The sequence below is a fragment of the Staurois parvus genome, unplaced genomic scaffold (assembly GCF_062004578.1).
Source record: "Staurois parvus isolate SC_StPar_1 unplaced genomic scaffold, SC_StPar_1.0 ptg000095l, whole genome shotgun sequence".
Taxonomy (NCBI): domain Eukaryota; kingdom Metazoa; phylum Chordata; class Amphibia; order Anura; family Ranidae; genus Staurois; species Staurois parvus.
Genome location: NW_028317891.1, coordinates 611,221 through 632,355, shown reverse-complemented (window position 1 = coordinate 632,355; position 21,135 = coordinate 611,221). Strand labels below are relative to the sequence as shown.

The 21,135-nt window shown below is 44.9% G+C and overlaps 1 long non-coding RNA gene across 1 annotated transcript in view; it reads left to right on the top strand.

Moving 5' to 3' along the window:
- LOC149468041 (uncharacterized) overlaps positions 1–21,135 on the top strand; it is a 1,444,035-nt gene that overhangs the window by 1,196,233 nt on the left and 226,667 nt on the right. The window contains exon 5 of the long non-coding RNA XR_016311800.1: positions 12,758–12,880. This is a non-coding gene — a long non-coding RNA (uncharacterized LOC149468041). The remainder of the gene's footprint in view (positions 1–12,757; positions 12,881–21,135) is intronic.

The following is a 21,135-nucleotide window of genomic DNA, read 5'->3' as shown; positions in this document are numbered from 1 at the left end:
TGTACCAGGAGGTACCAGGGGCATCTCATGGGGCCCCCTACTGACCCGGGCCCTCGGGCAGTGCCCGAGTTTCCAAATGGTCAGTCCGCCCCTGCCCCACAGCTATTTCCTCCTGTACCACTATCCCCTCCCTCCTAGATTGTAAGCTCCAAAGAGCAGGGCCCTCGAACCCCTCGCGTATTGTATTGTACTGTATTGTCTCATGTTCTGTCCCCCACTATAATGTACAGCGCTGAGCAAACCTTTTGGCGCTATATAAATACTGTATAATAATAATAATGAGCAAGCGGTTGAGCCACCTAATTCCACAGGTCTTACAATCTCTGCAGTGATAAGTGCCCTTTGGCCCTTTGTGTAGATTTTGGTTATTGTTTCTTGCAGACTGCTAGAGATTTTGATTATTGTCTCCTTGGAGAGGGGGGGGGGCACAGTAGGTCCAATTAACATAAGTGATATTTGCAATATTTACACTTTATATAGCTACCCAATGACACTACATTTTGATGACTAAGGTGCGAATCTGACCCATCTTTTACAAAAGACATGAACGAATATTTACCATCTCCAAAAAGACAAGGTTTGACCAGTTTGGTGCAATGAGTGGTGCCTCAGTGAGTCCTGACCTCAACCCCACTGAACACCTTTGGGATGAATTGGAATGCCAGTTGTGAGCCAGGTCTTCTCATCCATCAGTACCCGACCGAGCAAATGTTCGATGCCTGATAAAGGGGTCCCGTGAGGCTCTGAACCATTTCTTGTGCTATAATGATGTGATCGCTGAATAAAGTTTTGGACCTGTTCTGGAGATCCATGGTGTGCTGGTGACATCTCTCTAAACTCTATAGTCACAGGAGCTTTGACTCTTCTGGAAGACTTTCCACATGATTTTGGAGAGCGTCTGTAGGAATGTGTACAAGTTCAGAGTGAGAGAATGTCACCAGCTCACCAGAATGACCCCTTCACCAGGCATCAGGTAAAAGAACATTTGCTAGGCCAGGTACTGATGTCGGATGAGAAGACCCGGCTGTGTTCCACCAGCTTATCATGTAGCCAGAGGTTCCCGATCATCTCTATGCTCTAAGACAGGGGTCTTCAAACTTTCTAAACAAAGGGCCAGTTTACGGTCCTTCAGACTTTAGGGGGGCCAGACTGTGGCCATCGGAAGTAGAAAATGTCCTGGCATCAGTTGGAGTAAACAATGCCCCATCGTTGGTGTCATTGGTAGGAATTGGAAAGGATATATACCAGTGTGCAGAGGGTCCTTCAGAATTTCTATTGGTAGGAATTGTTCCCCATTATTGGTAGGAATTGTGCCCCAATATTGGTAGGAATTGTGCCCCAACATTGGTGTCATTGGGCACCATTGTTGGTGTCATTGGTAGGAATTGTGCCCTATCACTGGCGTCAATGTGAGGAATTGTGCCCCATCACTGGTGTCACTGGAAAGAATTGTGCCCAGTCACTGGTGTTATTGGGCCCCATTGTTTTTGTCATTGGGAGGAACTGTACCCCATCATTGGTGTCATTGGGAAGAATTGTGTCCCATCATTGGTGTCATTGGGAGGAAAAGTAAAGTAAAGTAAAGTAAAGTATTGGGTTAAAAAAGAAAAGTAATTTTTTAACCAAAATTTTATTTTATTATTTAAGAAAATCTTTCGATGTAGGAGTTGGGTGTCAGAATAGGCCAAAAGTGGAAGCTCCGCTCACCTGCCTCCTCTTCCCCTCCGCTGCCACACTTGGCTCCTTTTGGGGGGGGGGGGGAGTGGGTACCTGGTTTTGGTCCGCCGCGGTGAACTGAGCCGACCCCCCCCCACAGTCCTCTGGGGCACTTCACTGTGGTCCATTCACAAAGCACAGGGTGCTTAGGGCATATGCAGTGGAAAACTGACTATGAAGCCTCAAGGCTTCACTGACGGTTTCCCTTAGTCAAGATGGCGACAAATAGCTCAGATATAGAAATGTCATCAGTAGTGGGGCCTTCAAGAGACATAAGAAACTGATAAGTTGTGGAACTCTCCAGCATCCAACAAAAATATATTTAGTTTTTAGGGAACTGACCCCATGCAGGACATAGTGGCAGGGTTGCAAGTTCCGTCACTAAGCAACCCATACTCACCTTTCCTTCTCTACTTGCCTCTTCATGCACCTGCCAGGAAAGCTGGAAATACATGGCAATTTTGTGTGTGAAGAGGCATGTGACTCACTTCCTTTCCGGTCATGTGACAAGTGCTGGTGCTATGTGATTGGTTTAGTGCTCTTACATGGGGGTGAGGAGTCAACCCTGTGTAAGCTCAGACTAGAGATCCAATTAGAGCTTACACAGGGATTGATTTGCTTGGTTACTGTGGCTGGAAATCTCAGAGGCAGGGGCGGACTGACAACTCATGGGGCCCCCCGGGCAATAGGGGATCATGGGGCCCCTGTGTCCTTGCCCAAACTCAAAAAAGCCTATGAAAAAGGTACCAGGGGCATCTCATGGGGCCCCCTACTGACCCCAAGGGATCATGGGGCCTTGCGTTTTGTGTTTTTGCCGCATTTTTTAGTTTTTTTCTTGTTGCTAGGCAGATTAAAAATGCAAAACGCATCAAAAACGCACTACATGCTTTTCTGCAGCGCTTCCATGGAAGTCTATAGAACCAAAAACGCAACGTGCGTTTTGTGTTTTTGCACATGCCTTTTTGACGCGTTTTTGATGAGTTTTGTATTTTTCAACTTGTTGCTGGGCAGATTAAAACGCACTACATGCAGGGGCGGGCTGACTGACAACTCATGGGGCCCCTGGGCAATAGGGGATCATGGGGCCCCTGTGTCCTTGCCCAAACTCAAAAAAGCCTATGAAAAGGGTACCAGGGGCATCACATGGGGCCCCCTACTGACCCCAGGGGATCATGGGGCCCCTGTGTCCTTGCCCAAACTCAAAAAAGCCTATGAAAAAGGTACCAGGGGCATCTCAGGGGGCCCCCTACTGACCCCAGGGGATCATGGGGCCCCTGTGTCCTTGCCCAAACTCAAAAAAGCCTATGAAAAAGGTACCAGGGGCATCTCATGGGGCCCCCTACTGACCTCAGGGGATCATGGGGCCCCTGTGTCCTTGCCCAAACTCAAAAAAGCCTATGAAAAAGGTACCAGGGGCATCTCATGGGGCCCCCTACTGACCCCAGGGGATCATGGGGCCCCTGTGTCCTTGCCCAAACTCAAAAAAGCCTATGAAAAAGATACCAGGGGCATCTCATGGGGCCCCCTACTGACCCCAGGGGATCATGGGGCCCCTGTGTCCTTGCCCAAACTCAAAAAAGCCTATGAAAAAGGTACCAGGGGCATCTCATGGGGCCCCCTACTGACCCCAGGGGATCATGGGGCCCCTGTGTCCTTTCCCAAACTCAAAAAAGCCTATGAAAAAGGTACCAGGGGCATCTCATGGGGCCCCCTACTGACAACAGGGGATCATGGGGCCCCTGTGTCCTTGCCCAAACTCAAAAAATCCTATGAAAAAGGTACCAGGGGCATCTCATAGGGCCCCCTACTGACCCCAGGGGATCGTGGGACCCCTCTGTCCTTGCCCAAACTCAAAAAAGCCTATGAAAAAGGTACCAGGGGCATCTCATGGGGCAAATGCGATTTCTCCTGCGCTCCGGGACCCAGGCCGGTGGTGAGTAGATGAAATCAAACTCCGAAAAAGCAACCACCAGAGTATACAAGGTCGTGCAGCTCCAAACCAAGGCTGGGGAAGCCCGAACAGAACTGTGAAGTGAAACAACAAGAAGCGCACCAACCTTGCGCATTACCTCAGTAACCAAAATTTATTTAGTAAAAGAATGGTACTCACAAAGAGCGAATAAAAACATTCATGTAAGTCCTCCAAGGGACTTCAAAGGCAAGAGGCCAGCGCGAATCCCATCATGGGGGTAGCCACTCGGTACAGCTGACGCGTTTCGAAGGTCATGCCTTCTTCCTCAGAGCTGACTTAACTGAGAGTGTATGTTCCCATTTATGCCCCCAGACTGAAATAAGGCCCTCCCTGATGGGTTGGGCCTCCTTGCCCAAACTCAAAAAAGCCTATGAAAAAGGTACCAGGGGCATCTCATGGGGCCACCTACTGACCTCAGGGGATCATGGGAACCCTGTGTCCTTGCCCAAATTAAAAAAAGCCTATGAAAAAGGTACCAGGGGCATCTCATAGGGCCCATACTGACCCCAGGGGATCATGGGGCCCCTGTGTCCTTGCCCAAACTCAAAAAAGCCTATGAAAAAAGTACCAGGGGCATCTCATGGGGCCCCCTACTGACCCCAGGGGATCATGGGCCCCCTGTGTCCTTGCCCAAACTCAAAAAAATCCTATGAAAAGGTACCAGGGGCATCTCATGGGGCCCCCTACTGACCCCAGGGGATCATGGGCCCCTGTGTCCTTGCCCAAACTCAAAAAAATCCTATGAAAACTCAAAAAAGCCTATGACAAAGGTACCAGGGGCATCTCATGGGGCCCCCTACTGACCCCAGGGGATCATGGGGCCCCTGTGTCCTTACCCAAACTCAAAAAATCCTATGAAAAAGGTACCAGGGGCATCTCATGGGGCCCCCTACTGACCCCGGGGGATCATGGGGCCCCTGTGTCCTTGCCCAAACTCAAAAAAATCCTATGAAAAAGGTACCAGGGGCATCTCATAGGGCCCCCTACTGACCCCAGGGGATCATGGGGCCCCTGCGTCCTTGCTCAAACTCAAAAAAGCCTATGAAAAAGGTACCAGGGGCATCTCATGGGGCCCCCTACTGACCCCAGGGGATCATGGGGCCCCTGTGTCCTTACCCAAACTCAAAAAATCCTATGAAAAAGGTACCAGGGGCATCTCATGGGGCCCCCTACTGACCCCAGGGGATCATGGGGCCCCTGTGTCCTTGCTCAAACTCAAAAAAGCCTATGAAAAAGGTACCAGGGGCATCTCATGGGGCCCCCTACTGACCCCAGGCCCTCGGGCAGTGCCCGAGTTTCCCAATGGTCAGTCCGCCCCTGCTCAGAGGAGCAAAGGGAAGGAATGTTTAGGCTGCTGGGGGGTCTAGGCTTTAAAGTGAACCTGTTGCTTTGCCCAGGTTCACTTCAAATACCATTTTCTGTTAGTAATACCTGTACTGTTGTGTATCTGTCACAGATCAGGTTTGGAAAGGTTCCATTATTGTGGTAATGTCCATCTTCTCACCCTCTATGTGTTATTCACACTTTTCTAGTTAGAAAGCCTCTGGTCTCTTCCTTTGTATTGCTTGTATCATTCTTCAGCTGATAAAGAGTGTCATTTATCACTCTACGTTGGTGTGTAATGTTTGGGGTCTTCGCTCACATGGAGATAAATTAGACTCTCTCGTTGTCCCTGCCATGTCTAAACAGATGTAATATTGATGAAGAGGTGGACGTGCAGCTCTGGGCCTTGTCCTCATGGGACCGCTGCACTCCCAGACTCCTCTACTTCCCCTGCATGTGCCCAGCCAGCCCTCCCTTGGCTAATGTTTGTCCAGCGTGTGATTTGGTCTGGGCAGCCATTGGCTTTGTGCTGTGTGGACACGGCATTCTCGGCTGTCGGCTGCTGTGGAAACAATCTTTTTGATCATGACTTTTTTTTTTTTTTGGCCTTTTTTTTTTTTGCCTGCCTGTTTCATGAAAATTCATTAATCTGTGACATTTAAGCGCTGTGTCTGAGAGGTGTCTGCTGGCTGCTTGCATCAATACTTTGCTTACTTCTTGGCATCTTGTCAATATTCGGGGGGCCCAGACAGCAACAGCGTTTGGACGTAACGCCTGGCAGCCGTCACGCGCTCGCCGGTTCCCTAACGAGCTGGAGGGAACTGATATTGGAGCATCAGATCCTTTCACAGCTTCGTAAGACGTAGTGCAGTGATCACCCCTATTCACTACCTCCCCCCCGCGGCTCATGTGGTGTCACTCACCCGGCTATAAATATGGTACGCAGACGCCTTTATCAACCGAGACAGCGGGAAGCAGCTTATAGGAAACACAGTAGCCAATATATTGAGATCATTTCTTGCAGTGACTGTTAATCTGGAATATAGATCATAGGAACTTCAAATACTGCTCTTCAGTAATGATGAAAGGATCAGTCCACCCAAAAGTGATCTTTTAGTGGTGGGATAGGCCAGATCATTGGCTCGTATTTACCTTGAATACTGTAAGGCTGAACTAACTGAAGCCACTGATCTGTGGCTGCTGCCCCACTCTGCCAATCCCTCTACTGGCTTCCACTAGCCCAACGTATAAAATTCAAAATACTGACTACAATGTACAAAGCCATCCACAACTTCAGCCCCCAGGTACGTCACCAACCTCATCTCTACTTATGGTCCAAATCATCGTCTCCATTTCTTCCAAGACCTCCTTCCTTCTAGCTCCCTCATCACCTCCTCCCATACTTGTCTTCAGAGCTTATCCCGAGCCTCTTTCACCCCTCTGGAACTCCCTACCCCAATCAGTCTAGTTATCTCCTGCCTTGTCCAGAGCGATCCCTTTAGGCATTTTCGGAAAATTCATTTATTCACAGAAGCCTACCCTGCCTCCACCTAAAAACGTTACTTCAACCACCTCCATCAACTCACCTTTGAGAGCTATTTCCTTTTGTACCACATCCCCCTTCCTTTTAGATTGGAAGCTCCATGAGCAGGGCCCTCCTAATCTTTCTGTATTGAACTGTATTGTACTATCTGGGCAAACTGTTGGCATGATATAAATCCTTTATAAAATAACAATAATAATAATTATAACTTCCTATTAAATTCCCACATCTGTTACTCTCCACCTGGGAGTTTTGGGTGTTCCCACTTCGCTTTATGCGTTTCAGGTCTTCCTGTTACATTCTGTATATTATTTTTTTAAAAACGTTTAGCCTGTCTTCAAATCCTATTCCTCTTGTCCTATCCTTTTTTTTATTTTCTCGTATCTTCAATCCCAGCTATCAATCTCATCATTCTCTATGTAGCCCCCCTATCTCATCTCTCTTTCCTCTCCTCCAATTCCATCCCTCTGTCCTGTCCTAAAATTCCATGCCTCTATCTTTTCCTTCAGATACATTTTTCTACCTTGTCCTCCAATCCCATCTCTCTATACTGTCCTCCAATCCCATCCTTCTGTCCTGTCCTCCAATCCTATCTTTCTATCCTGTCCTCCAATCCCATCCCTCTGTCCTATTCTCCAATTCCGTTTCTCTATCCTGTCCTCCAATCTCATCTCTCTATCCTGTCCTTCAGTTTTATCCCTCTCTGCTCCAAAGGGAGGCAAACATATTAATTTTCCTGCAGAATCACAGAAAAAATTATTATAAATAACCAGTCCAGCATAGTGCCCGACTCCAACTAATTCCTCTATCCTATCCTCCAATTCCATCCCTCTATGCTGTCCTCCAATCCCATCTCTCTAAACTGTCCTCCGTTCCCATCCCACTGTCCTGTCCTCCAATCCCAACCCTCTATCCTGTCCTCCAATCTCATCTCTCTATCCTGTCCTCCAATCTCATCTCTCTATCCTATCCTCCAATCTCATCTCTCTATCCTATCCTCCAATCTCATCTCTCTATCCTGTCCTTCAGTTTTATGCCTCTATACCCAAAAGGGAGGCAAACATATTCATTTTCCTGCAGAATCACATAAAAAAATATTATAAATAACCAGTCCAGCATGGTCTCCGACTCCAGCTAATTTCTCTATCCATTCTTTTCCAATTCCATCCCTCTATGCTGTCCTCCAAATCCATCCCTCCATCTTGTCCTCCATTTTCATCCCTCTATTTCATCCTTCTATCCTATCCTCCATTTCAATCCCTCTATTCCATCCTTCTATCCTATCCTCCATTTCCATCTCTCTGGTCCATCCTTCTATCCTATCCTCCATTTCCATCTCTCTGTTCCATCCTTCTATCCTATCCTCCATTTCCATCTCTCTGGTCCATCCTTCTATCCTATCCTCCATTTCCATCTCTCTGGTCCATCCTTCTATCCTATCCTCCATTTCCATCTCTCTGGTCCATCCTTCTATCCCATCCTCCATTTCCATCTCTCTAGTCCATCCTTCTATCCTATCCTCCATTTCCATCCCTCTAGTCCATCCTTCTATCCTATCCTCCATTTCCATCCCTCTATTCCATCCTTCTATCCTATCCTCCATTTGCATCCCTCTATTCCATCCTTCTATCCTATCCTCCATTTCCATCCCTCTATTCCATCCTTCTATCCTATTCTCCATTTCCACCCCTCTATTCCATCTTTCTATCCTATCCTCCATTTCCATCTCTCTAGTCCATCCTTCTATCCTATCCTCCATTTCCATCTCTCTAGTCCATCCTTCTATCCTATCCTCCATTTCCATCTCTCTAGTCCATCCTTCTATCCTATCCTCCATTTCCATCTCTCTAGTCCATCCTTCTATCCTATCCTCCATTTCCATCCCTCTATTCCATCCTTCTATCCTATCCTCCATTTCCATCTCTCTGGTCCATCATTCTATCCTATCCTCCATTTCCATCTCTCTAGTCCATCCTTCTATCCTATCCTCCATTTCCATCTCTCTAGTCCATCCTTCTATCCTATCCTCCATTTCCATCCCTCTATTCCATCCTTCTATCCTATCCTCCATTTCCATCTCTCTGGTCCATCCTTCTATCCTATCCTCCATTTCCATCTCTCTGGTCCATCCTTCTATCCTATCCTCCATTTCCATCTCACTAGTCCATCCTTCTATCCTATCCTCCATTTCCATCTCTCTGGTCCATCCTTCTATCCTATCCTCCATTTCCATCCCTCTATTCCATCCTTCTATCCTATCCTATCCTCCATTTCCATCCCTCTATTTCATCCTTCTATCCTATCCTCCATTTCCATCCCTCTATTCCATCCTTCTATCCTATCCTCCATTTCCATCCCTCTATTTCATCCTTCTATCCTATCCTCCATTTCCATCCTTCTATTTCATCCTTCTATCCTATTCTCCATTTCCATCTCTCTAGTCCATCCTTCTATGCTATGCTCCATTTCCATCTCTCTAGTCCATCCTTCTATCCTATCCTCCATTTCCATCTCTCTAGTCCATCCTTCTATCCTATCCTCCATCTTTATTTGTCTCTTGTATCAAGGCAGAGGTTCCTAACATAAGAATCTCCTGTAGAGTGCATCACCCTCTAAGATTGCACTGTGTTCTACTATGATGCACTCTCTTGTAACATGGGAGCTTCCTCTTGTAAAATGACAGTCTTTTTTAACCTACCAGCAATCTCTGGTGGTCTCTAGTAAATTGGCAGCCATCTTTCTCTTGGTCACTTGTATCAAAATTGGGTTCCTAATATATCAGTCTCTTATTTAATGCAGAACCCTCAGATATGGGAGTGTATTTTACCAGGGCAAAGTCTCTTGTAATCCCTGAAATGGGAGCTTCCTCTTGTAAATTGACAGTCTCTGGCAGGTTTCAGTAAAATGGTGTTGTCTTTTATTGTCTCTTGTATTGAGGTAGGTAAAAGCGTCTCCTGTAGAATGCATAGCTCTCTAACATGGTAGTGCTTTACCATGGTGCAATCTCCTACAATAGTGAAGCTTGTTCTTGTAAATTGACAGTTTCTTGTAACTTACCAGCAACCTCTGGCAGTCGTCAGTAAAATGGCGTCCATCTTTTTTTTGGTCTCTTCTTTCAAGGCTGAAGTTTGTTATATAGCAGTTTTTTATATAATGCATCACCCTCTAACACCACCTTTCTCAACCTTTTTACCCCAGAGGAACCCCTAAAATAATTTTGAGGTCTCAGTGAACCCTTAATCAAACTGATTCATTATGTGTCAATGGCAAAAATGTCCCTTAACTCTGCGGTCAATAGAAAGAATGGAACCCTTGCAGTGGTGGTTAGAATGCCACCCTTATAGACTGCCTAAAAGATAATTGGTGTCATCATACTGGCTTTGCCAAGTGGCATTGGTCTTGGAACTAAGCAGGCATTATCAATAGAACTACAGAACCAGAACAGGGGAAGTTGGTGGTGATAACCATTACTGAATGAAAATATTCTGAGTTTGAGGCTCAACAACTCCAGAAATCAGATGATGTGTTCAAGAAGTGGCATCTCATTAATTGAACGTGACCCGATCCCTTCTCGTCCAGCCGTAGTTCAGAGTCCGGCGATGTGTTTTTATCTCATGTCTGTTGCCTGGAGAGAAGGGTCAGGCAACATAAAATGACCGCAATGTAAATAATTTATAGGTCGTACAGCCGGGCGGTGAATGGATGGTGCGGAAATAGTGTGCTGAATATTTCACAAGGAGAATCTGGGTCCTGTGTTTAAGGACGATCTGAGAATTAAGAGGGTTAAATGATGTCACCCGTGCACAGTAACATCAGCTGTTTACACGTCTGAGACGCTGTGCTCATAAATATCCTGCTCGCTGCTGCCGCCAGCGCCGTTCATTAAACCGTGATCTATACCACAAGAAAACATTGCCAAGCTGTGTCCCCAGCAACCAACAACACAATCAGATAGATAGACAGACAGACAGAGATTGATTCATCGATTGAGAGACAGACATAGATAGATAGATAGATAGATAGATAGATAGATAGATAGATAGATAGATAGATAGACAGATAGATAATAGATAGATAGATGATAGATAGATAGATAGATAGATAGATAGATAGATAGATAGATAGATAGATAGATAGATAGATAAGATAGATAGATAGATAGATAGATAGATAGATAGATAGATAGATAGATAGATAGATAGATAGATAGATAGATAGATAATAGATAGATAGATAGATAGATAGATAGATAGATAATAGATAGATAGATAGATAGATAGATAGACAGACAGATAGATAGATAGATAATAGATAGATAATAGATAGATAGATAGATAGATAGATAGATAGATAGATAGATAATAGATAGATAGATAATAGATAGATAGATAGATAGATAGATAGATAATAGATAGATAGATAGATAGATAGATAATAGATAGATAGATAGATAGATAATAGATAGATAGATAGATAGATAGATAGATAGATAGATAGATAGATAATAGATAGATAGATAATAGATAGATTTATATTTATTTATTACAGCACTTATATATTGCTGATAATATGATGTAATGAAACAAAGGAAGGAAGAAAGAGAAAGACCTAATTAAACGAAAGAAGGAAGGAAGGAAAAGAATGACATAATGAAAATAAGAAAGGAAGGAAGGAAAAAAAGACCTTATGGAAGGAAGGAAGGAAGGAAGGAAGGAAGGAAGGAAGGAAGGAAGGAAGGAAAAGAAAGGTGTAATAAAACAAAGGAGGAAGAAAGGAAAAGAAAAATGTAATGAAAGGAAGGAAGGAGGAAAGGAAGGAAAAGAAAGATGTAATGAGATGAAGGAAGAAAGGAAAGAAGGAAAAGAAAGGTGTAATGAAACAAAGGAAGGTAGGAAGGAAGGAAAAGAAAGATGTAAGGAAGGAAGGAAGGAAGGAAGGAAAATAACGATAGGAAGGAAGGAAGGAAAAGAAAGATGTAATGGAAGGAAGGAAGGAAGGAAGGAAAATAACGATAGGAAGGAAGGAAGGAAGGAAGGAAAAGAAAGATGTAATGGAAGGAAGAAAGGAAGGAAGGAAAAGAAAGATGTAATGAAAGGAAGGAAGGAAAAGAAAGGTGTAATGAAAGTAAGGAAGGAAAAGAAAGGTGTAATGAAACAAAGGAAGGAAGGAAAGAAGGAAAAGAAAGATGTAATGAAATTAAGGAAGGAAGGAAATAATGGAAAGAGAGACCTAATGGAAGGAAGGAAGGAAGTAAAAGAAAGATGTAATGGAAGGAAGGAAGGAAGGAAGGAAGGAAAGAAGGAAGTAAGGAAGGAGAAGAAAGACCTAATCAAAGGAAGGAAGGAAGGAAAAGAAAGACCTAATCAAAGGAAGGAAGGAAGGAAAAGAAAGACTTATGGAATGAAGGAAGGCAGGAAATGAAAGACCTAATTGAAGGAAAGAAGGAAAATAAAGATGTAATTAAATGAAGGAAGGAAGGAAAAGAAAGACCCATTTAAAGGAAGAAAGGAAAAGAAGGATGCAATGAAAGGAAGGAAGGAAGGAAAAGAAGGATGCAATGAAAGGAAGGAAGGAAGGAAAAGAAGGATGCAATGAAAGGAAGTAAGGAAGGAAAAAAAAGACATAATAAAATGAAGGAAGGAAGGAATAGAAAGATGTAATTAAACAACTGAAGGAAGGAAAAGAGTGTTGGAATGAAACAATGAGGAAGACGTGATGAGAAATGAAGAAAGCATAGTAAAGATGGTGGGATGGTAGAGAAGAGAAATGGAAGTGAAGAATGCAGGAAAAGAGGTAGGGAGTGAGTGAGAAAAGAAGGAAGTAAGGAGAGAAAGGAAGGACTGAATTAGAAGAAGGAAGGAATTTATCTATTACAGGCACTTTACATTTTGTCAAGGAGCTCGCTATACAAAGAGCAAACTCTCTAATCTATGGACAATTCGTTTTCATATCTATTTGAGCCTCTTTTGTAGAGATGTTCTCTTGTTTCCTGTCTTATGAACAGGGGGACAGGAAGTTGAGGGCAATTGCTCACAGGAGACGCCGTCAGCAGTAAAAACTCCACAGAATTTTGAAAAGTAAAATTTAAAAAAATGTTTTCTTTATTCGTTTAAGAGAAGAACTCAAATAAGTTGTGTTGTAATACCAACTGAAGTGTGTTATGAGGTGGAATGGCTAACGGGTGCCATCTTGTCTCCTTACAGGTGACCATTGCTTGACGTGAGCAGGATCCCGAGATTGGTTCCCGTTTATGAGAAGCGCACAGCGAGCGAATGGAATGAAATCCAGCCGTACGGCCAGACGCCCAGACCTGCTGCATTGAAGAGGTACCTCTCCGTTCCCTTCCTTAGAAATAACAAGTCTGAAACCACAAGCAAACACTGACGCCGCTGCCAAAACCACTTGTTACTGTACGTAATTTGGCAGCAGGGTCCCCTCCAGACGTATTTCATGATCCCTTTTCAAAGCGAACAGCAAATGAGGAAATCGCAGAGCTGTCAAGTCTAAGATGAATGTTAGGGCCAAACTTTCTTCATCGATCCCACAGAGTGATGGAGGGTTCCGGGTTCACCAGGCCCGGAGTAGGAGACAGGACTCACGGGCCATGGCTTAGGGAAGCATATATATATGGGGGGGGGGGGGGGGCTGAACGTCTTATTTTGTTCAATGTTTATAAACATTGTAAAGTTGGCCATGTACAGTAGACAGCTGTTGTGCAAACCCAACGATTTCCACTCTGTCTTTTGGCTAGTTGTATGGTTATGATGTGCTAATGACCGATGACAATAACAACGGCTCACCAGTGTGATGAAATTCTGTACGGCGCTGGTTTACATTTCCATTCTCAGATAGTAGACCGTATAAGGACTGCAAATTGTTATCCGTTTCGTACGATGATGGAATGATTGTGGCGTCCAAACCAAAGCACATTGGAAGTAGTATCTGGTGTGAGATCAAAGGATTTTCCAGACATGTAGGATTTTTACTTAGTGCTGATTGTAGGCTGAGCCACCTTGACAGTTTTATCTAGAAAGATATGCAGAGCTTTGTTGCAAGGTTCAAAGTGGTGATTCTGGAAATGTTCGATTTGCACCCAAAGGAGCTATGGCAGTAATCATCGGAGAGTCATTGATTGTATGGAGCTTGTTGTTTCAGTCACTCTGAGTCCACCCGATCATAGTTCACAACATCGAACAAAAATTGACAGCACTCTAAAGAATCGGCATGCTTTGTCACTACATTTGTGTTTGTTAAAAATTCCATATACTGTATAGCCCTAGAGAACAGACAGTGTGCAATCCACATGTGCTTTGCTGCTGCTTTACTGCAAACAGGAAATTTTGTTTTAGAGAAAAGACATAGAGTTCAAGTATCATCAATGCAGCTACAAACTTATAAACACTGCCATCTACTGGCTGAAGAATATATCTCTACTGAATACTGATGTAGTTTTTGCACAAAATACATGAACACTGTATTTCAACACCCCCACTCAACAACTACTGTATGTTAATCCCATTTCAGATCTGTATGTCGGGTGTCATTCTCGGTATCTGTTTCCTATTCTGTATATATGGGCTCTGCACAGTCCCACTTCTCCTGTTCTGTATGCCGGGTGTAATTCTCTGTATCTGTACTTATTCTGTATGTATGGATTCCGCACAGTCCCATTTCTCCTGTCCTGTATGCCAGGTGTCATTCTCGGTATCTGTTCTTATTCTGTATGTATGGACTCTGCACAGTCCCACTTGTCCTGTCCTGTATGCCGGGCTTAATTCTCAGTATCTGTTCTTATTCTGTATGTATGGACTCTGCACAGTCCCACTTGTCCTGTCCTGTATGCCGGGTGTCATTCTTGGTATCTGTCCCTATTCTGTATGTATGGACTCTGCACAGTCCCACTTCTCCTGTCCTGTATGCCGGGTGTAATTCTCGGTATCTGTTCTTATTCTGTATGTATGGACTCTGCACAGTCCCACTTCTCCTGCCCTGTATGCCGGGTGTCATTCTCGGTATCTGTCCTTATTCTGTATGTATGGACTCTGCACAGTCCCACTTCTCCTGTCCTGGATGCCTGGTGTCATTCTCGGTATCTGTCCTTATTCTGTATGTATGGACTCTGCACAGTCCCACTTCTCCTGTCCTGGATGCCGGGTGTCATTCTCGGTATCTGTCCTTATTCTGTATGTATGGACTCTGCACAGTCCCGCTTGTCTTCTTCTTCCAGTTTGTAAGTCTCTCTGTACGATTATACAGGAGAAGAGCCTTTGTTTTTATAATGGGATGATGTACCTTTGCTGTGTGATAAGCTGTATTATGACCAGGTTTGCAGAACACAAAGAATGCAGTTGAATAATTTGATTCTCCCTCCTGTGATCCTGTGGCGGATTTGGTGGTGCGTATCGCTGCATCGAGCGTCCTCGGGAATCGCAGTGAAACGTCGGCAGCTTTGGGGTGTTAGAACAAGATGGAGCCCAGAATATTTATCGTGCCGCTGAGATTGTTGTGATTCCCGCAGCCTGATCTGAACTTCAATGTGTTTTCAGTGGAGAGAAATGGTGCATACGATATGAGCCTGAGAGGTTCCAGAGAGCTGAATAATACAAGAGTGTGCGCATCGCCTCATACCTGAGACAAGCCGGGACCGGCAACATTAAAGGGAACCTGTCAGGAAAATATTGGAGTCCCAAATCCTGACCCAAGATGTTATCCTGACCTAGTGCAGCCTATCTCCAACTTTTTTCCCCAGAAAACCTTGAAATAATTTACAGATATCAGAGAACCCTGCCACAAAATGAATGCATCTACAGCTCACAATACATTAGAGTTGTTAGTCAGTTGTAGATTAAATAAAAAGGAATGCGGCACCCCTAGAGTAATTGTCACCCAAGTTGGATCATTTGTCTGGTCCTTTGCGGGGGGAGAAAGACTAACCCCTTACATTAGTGGAAGAATGTCCCTTACATTGGTGGGAAGTGGGAAGAATGTCCCTTACATTGGTGATCAGTGGGAAGGATGCCCCTTACATTGGTGTCAGTGGGAAGAATGTCCCTTACATTGGTGATCAGTGGGAAGGATGCCCCTTACATTGGTGTCAGTGGGAAGAATGTCCCTTACATTGGTGATCAGTGGGAAGCATGCTCCTTACATTGGTGTCAGTGGGAAGAATGTCCCTTACATTGGTGGTCAGTGGAAAGGATGCCCCTTACATTGGTGGTTAGTGGGAAGAATGTCCCTTACATTGGTGGTAAGTGCGAAGAATGTCCCTTACATTGGTGGTCAGTGGGAAGAATGTCCCTTACATTGGTGGTCAGTGGGAAGGATGCCCCTTACATTGGTGGCCAGTGGGAAGAATGCTCCTTACATTAGTGGTCAGTGGGAAGAATGCCCCTTACATTTGTGGTTAGTGGGAAGAATGTCCCTTACATTGGTGGTCAGTGGGAAGAATACTCCTTACATTGGTGGTCAGTGGGAAGAATATTCCTTACATTGGTAGTCATTGGGAAGAATACTCCTTACATTGGTGATCAGTGGGAAGAATGCCCCTTACATTGGAGGTCAGTGGGAAAAATGTCCCTTACATTGGTGATCAGTGGGAAGAATGTCCCTTACATTGGTGATCAGTGGGAAGAATGTCCCTTACATTGGTAGTCAGTGGGAAGAATGCCCCTTACATTGGGGGTCAGTGGGAAGAATGTCCCTTACATTGGTGATCAGTGGGAAGAATGCCCCTTACATTGGTGATCAGTGGGAAGGGTGCTGCTTACATTGGTGGTCAGTGGGAAGGATGCCCCTTACATTGGTGGTCAGTGGGAAGGATGCCCCTTACATTGGTGGTCATTGGGAAGGATGCTCCTTAAGATCTTTTTTGAAGAAGGGCTGCATGCATAAGGGGGGCGGGGTGGTTTCTTGACCTCACAGGTTTGATGTCTGGTGTAGTGATGTGAGTGGTAGTACGATTTATTTCCCCAATTATGTCATGTTCATTTCTAAGACGTTTGCTTTTGTCTGACAGCAGATTTTGCTATATTTATTTTCGTTTTGCTGTAAATATATATAATTTTTTTATATTCTGTATAATATTTTATGTTTATTGATTGCGAGACTTTTAATAAAGAAAAATTGGGAAGGATGCTGCTTACATTGGAGGTCAGTGGGAAGAATGTTCCCTACATTGGTGGTCAGTGGGAAGAATGCTCCTTACATTGGTGGTCAGTGGGAAGGATGGTCCCTACATTGGTGGTCAGTTAGAAGAATGTCCCTTACAGTGGGGGGGGTCAGTGGGAAGAACCGAGTACAGAGACCTAACTGTCTACAGGAGCTCTCAGTCTGTATTGTTGAATGGCAACCAGTTGGACCAGCTCCATATCACGTGACCACTGTGACGATGGTCACATGATTAGGCAGACCTTCCCAATCCGTGTGCATAATAGCCCAGTGAAAGGGATACCAGGTAGGTAGGAAGGGGTTAAGGTTTGCAAACTCTTTTAGGGAACATTTAGTACTTTTTAGCAATACCCTTTAGTCATGAATCCTTCTTGGAAAATAGCAGTGCACCTTTGTGCTTAAATGCTTCCGTTCTGTGGCCTCATAACTGTATATCTGCAGTGTGAGATCTAAGGTGCTGCTGCCTGTGACTGATAGTCTCTCTGGATTTGTATTGAGATTCAGTAATGTCACTACTGTGCTGCTCACGGTTCTCCGTGCTGGCGGGGAAGCTGTACCCGAGGATCTCCAGTGCAAGGGACTCTCTGCTTCTACTTTATTCCATTCTGTAGATTTGTGCTTCCTCCACCTCTCCTGCTGCTTCTTGTATATTCCCCTATCAGTCATTAGATTTCCAGTCCCCCATGATAGCAGCTTTGACATTAGGAAGCAAAGCCCTGTGTCTCTGCCAAGATGGCCACCTCCGAAAAAAACGCAGTTTAGAACAGTCAGTAGTGAGGAAAATATACGTTTAAGAAAACATACGAGCAATACCGGTGACTAGACCTTTTCCCTCTGCTTGCCTTTTTTTGGACACAGCCCCCACAGTACAGGACCAAAAGGCATTGGTCAAGACAGAAACATGGGTTGGCTGGTTTTTCAAGCTGTAGGCAGTGGAGTTGTCAAGGTTTTCCTCATTGGTGATACTCCCAATTTACATGCTAGCTTTGGAAACAATAACTTATGAAGCGTTGAAGGATCGATAGCCAACCCATGGAATCTTCACTTTCAGATTGCAGTGGCAGCTCCCATACACACCCTTCAGATCTGCCACATGTCACCTTAGGCAGTTCCACTGGTAGGCAGCAGATCTGTGGGAGGTTGCCTGCCAGTGATTTTTTGGATTTATATTTAAGTTGCAGGAACTCTAAAGTTTTTGACATGCAGTGAGAAACAAAACTGAATGGGCTGAATACTGCGCAACTATTGGCATGAAAAACACAAACTTAGAGGAGAGTCTTAGGGTTAATGATAATATGGAAACCAGCATCCAGGAAGAATAGGAGCCCTTATCTTTGAGGGTGCAATAATACAGGTGGCAGTTGCCGGTGAGCATCTTGGCACCTGTCTCATTTAAACCTCCACTGGACCACTTTGTTATTGATCTCCTTGTGAGAAGCCATTGATTTCAATGGCTAAGTACACCTCAAACTCTGCTTTCAATGCTAGAAGAATGAGGCCTTACCCTTGTAAGGTGGCCATAGACCTTGGAGAATGTCCATGAATCGTGCATGCATAATCAACTGCCCTCTAAAATCTGTCGGAATCCTAAGAAGTTTGAGGGAATTTCTTCCAAGTCAAAATTTCCGTAAATACCTGTCTCCAGTTTATAAGAGGGCCCAATGCTCTTGCCTTCCCCATGCAGCTTATATTTTTTATTGAGTAAATGTATATATTTTTTAAGGGTCTTCTTGATGGTCAGGTGACATCATGGGTTTTTAACATTTAGTTTGTTGGCGGTGGTGAGTGGTGCTTACTCCTGCACTGAATGGTACTTGTGGTAGGACCCATGTGAGCATTTAAGTGCATTAGTACAATGAATTCATGCTGGCATGATGACACTCTCCTCAGGGGGTGGGTCCATGAGAGCCTAGGCTCACAGGAAGCAAGTTAAATAATGCTGGGTGTCATTGAACCTGGAAGAGCAGATGTCAGGACCAGGATCCGAACCCATGACTTTTGCTGCATCCAGCAGTAGCTCTACTTGCTGAGCCACCTGAAATACTGGACAGCACTCTGTCTGATCCATTGAACAACCCTGCCTTGTACCTTGCTTCTGGTGAACCTTGAACTTATTGCTCCTTCCATGAAGTTCCTATTTAAGCAATGCCTTTGCACTTCCTATTTACCAGATTATTGTGCTCTTCTCCAGCCAGTATCGTGCTCTCTTCTCTCCTACTGCTGTCTGTATCTCCACTACCACTCTTTACCGACCTTCGACTTGTTCCTTGACTACACTTCCACTCAATCCCAACTTGCAACCAGTCGTTATTGACTTTTACCGTGTCCCTCAACTACGTTTCCACTTGATTCCAACCTGCCACCACTTGTTACTGACCTTTGACTTGTTTATTGACTACACTTCTGCTTGATCCCTACCTGTTATATCTGCTACTGGTTTGCTCACCTCCTGGTGGAGCATCCTGATGACCACAACCTGGTACTAACACGTAACAAAACTCATCTCCACCATCAGATTAATACTGGTTGGTGCTTAGATCCCGCACCTCAGGTGAGCTTGCATCATCCACCAGGGTAACCTGCTTGTGTACTTGGTCGGTGGGAGCCTCCCTACTGCTACAGCTACTGGTCTTCGAGCCTGACCCCTGACAGCAATGTCAACTATTGAAGGAGAAGACTTTGAAAACTGTTTTTGACTGTTAATTTAATTTACAAATGCTGGTCAGTGTTTTCTCCTACAGTCATGGAGTTCTGCGTCAAAACAGATCTTTAACTGGGCTTCCTCTTTAAAAAGTTTCCCGCCTCTCCTGAGACTGACCTGTTGCCCCGCCGTCTGTTTGCAGAAAATACCCTCCGACTCTTTAACGATCTTTACGGAAAGATTAGGCCATGGGCACAAAAATACATGCAATAAAACCTAATGGAATTCTGCTGCAGCGGAGCCGTCCAATATCGAGTGTCTGAAAGGCTCTGATTGTGTACATTCACTTTGGATGGGTCCGTCTTTGAATCCTTTGTCCTCAGCATACCTCTGTTCTCTCCCACACTGCGGACGCCCTGTTCACAGATTAGGTTACTGGCAGATCAGATTTTGAAATGTTGGTTTTGCACCAAAAAGCTTCCCAGCGATTATTAGAGGGAATCTAATTCACGTTGAGATAAGAGTATCAGATGCAGAGTGCTCTAAGGCCTGCCTGGCTGGCAGACTCCAATCTGGACGTTTCAGGCCTTCACAATAGGGCGAAGGAGAGGCCACAACTCACAAGACAACATCTGTAGAAAGACAACCTGAAGGCTTACTAATTTTGGATATGTACTGTATATAAAATGAGCACCTTAAGGGCCTTTTCATGCAAGTATGTTGTATTAGCATGCAAAATTCCCACATTTACACATGTTTAGTTAAGGCAGATCACCGTTTAGGCTGTTGGTGCGCTGTAGGATGGGTGCCATTGAAACAATGAGGATGCAGGCTGAGGATGGGTTTGTTCAGACCCAAAGCATGCAAGCAAAATGAGAGGAGGTTTCCAGACTGCCACACATCTCAGCCGGCCGTGTACTAGACAGGTAAAAGCAACCTCAGCTCACAAAAATTAAGGCCACACTCCCAATTTCACCCTACCCCCCGGGCTTAATCATGGCCAGTTGTTAGCTTCCTGCTCATTGGGCTGCCAATGCCCATCATTACATTGTTGAGGTCCTCTCTGCTGTCTTCTGCTGGTAGGAGGCCCCCTGTGCTATCTCTCAGGTCTTAAAACATGTTAGACTAACAGAATTTGAAAAACGCAACAGGAAACTGCATGTGACCCTAAATTGTTGCTTGGGGATCACCGCTCAGGCTGTTGGTATGCTGTAGGACGGGTGCTTGTTGAAACAATGAGGCTGCAGGCTGGGGATGGGTTCGTTCAGACCCAAAGCATGCAAGCAAAATGAGAGGAGGTTTCCCGACTGCCACACATCTCAGCCGGCCATGTAGTAGACAGGTAAAAGCAACCTCAGCTCACTACAATCAAGGCCACACCCCCAAAGTGTTTCATCCTACCCCCCGGGCTTAATCATGGCCAGCTGTTAGCTTCCTGCTCATTGGGCTGCCAATGCCCATCATCACATTGTTGAGGTCCTCTCTGCTGTCTTCTGCTGGTAGGAGGCCCCCTGCGCTATCTCTCAGGTCTTAAAACATGTTAGACTAACAGAATTTGAAAAACGCAACAGAAAACTGCATGTGACCCTAAATTGTTGCTTGGGGATCACCGCTCAGGCTGTTGGTATGCTGTAGGACGGGTGCCGTTGAAACAATGAGGCTGCAGGCTGGGAATAGGTTCGTTCAGACCCAAAGCATGCAAGCAAAATGAGAGGAGGTTTCCCGACTGCCACACATCTCAGCCGGCCATGTAGTAGACAGGTAAAAGCAACC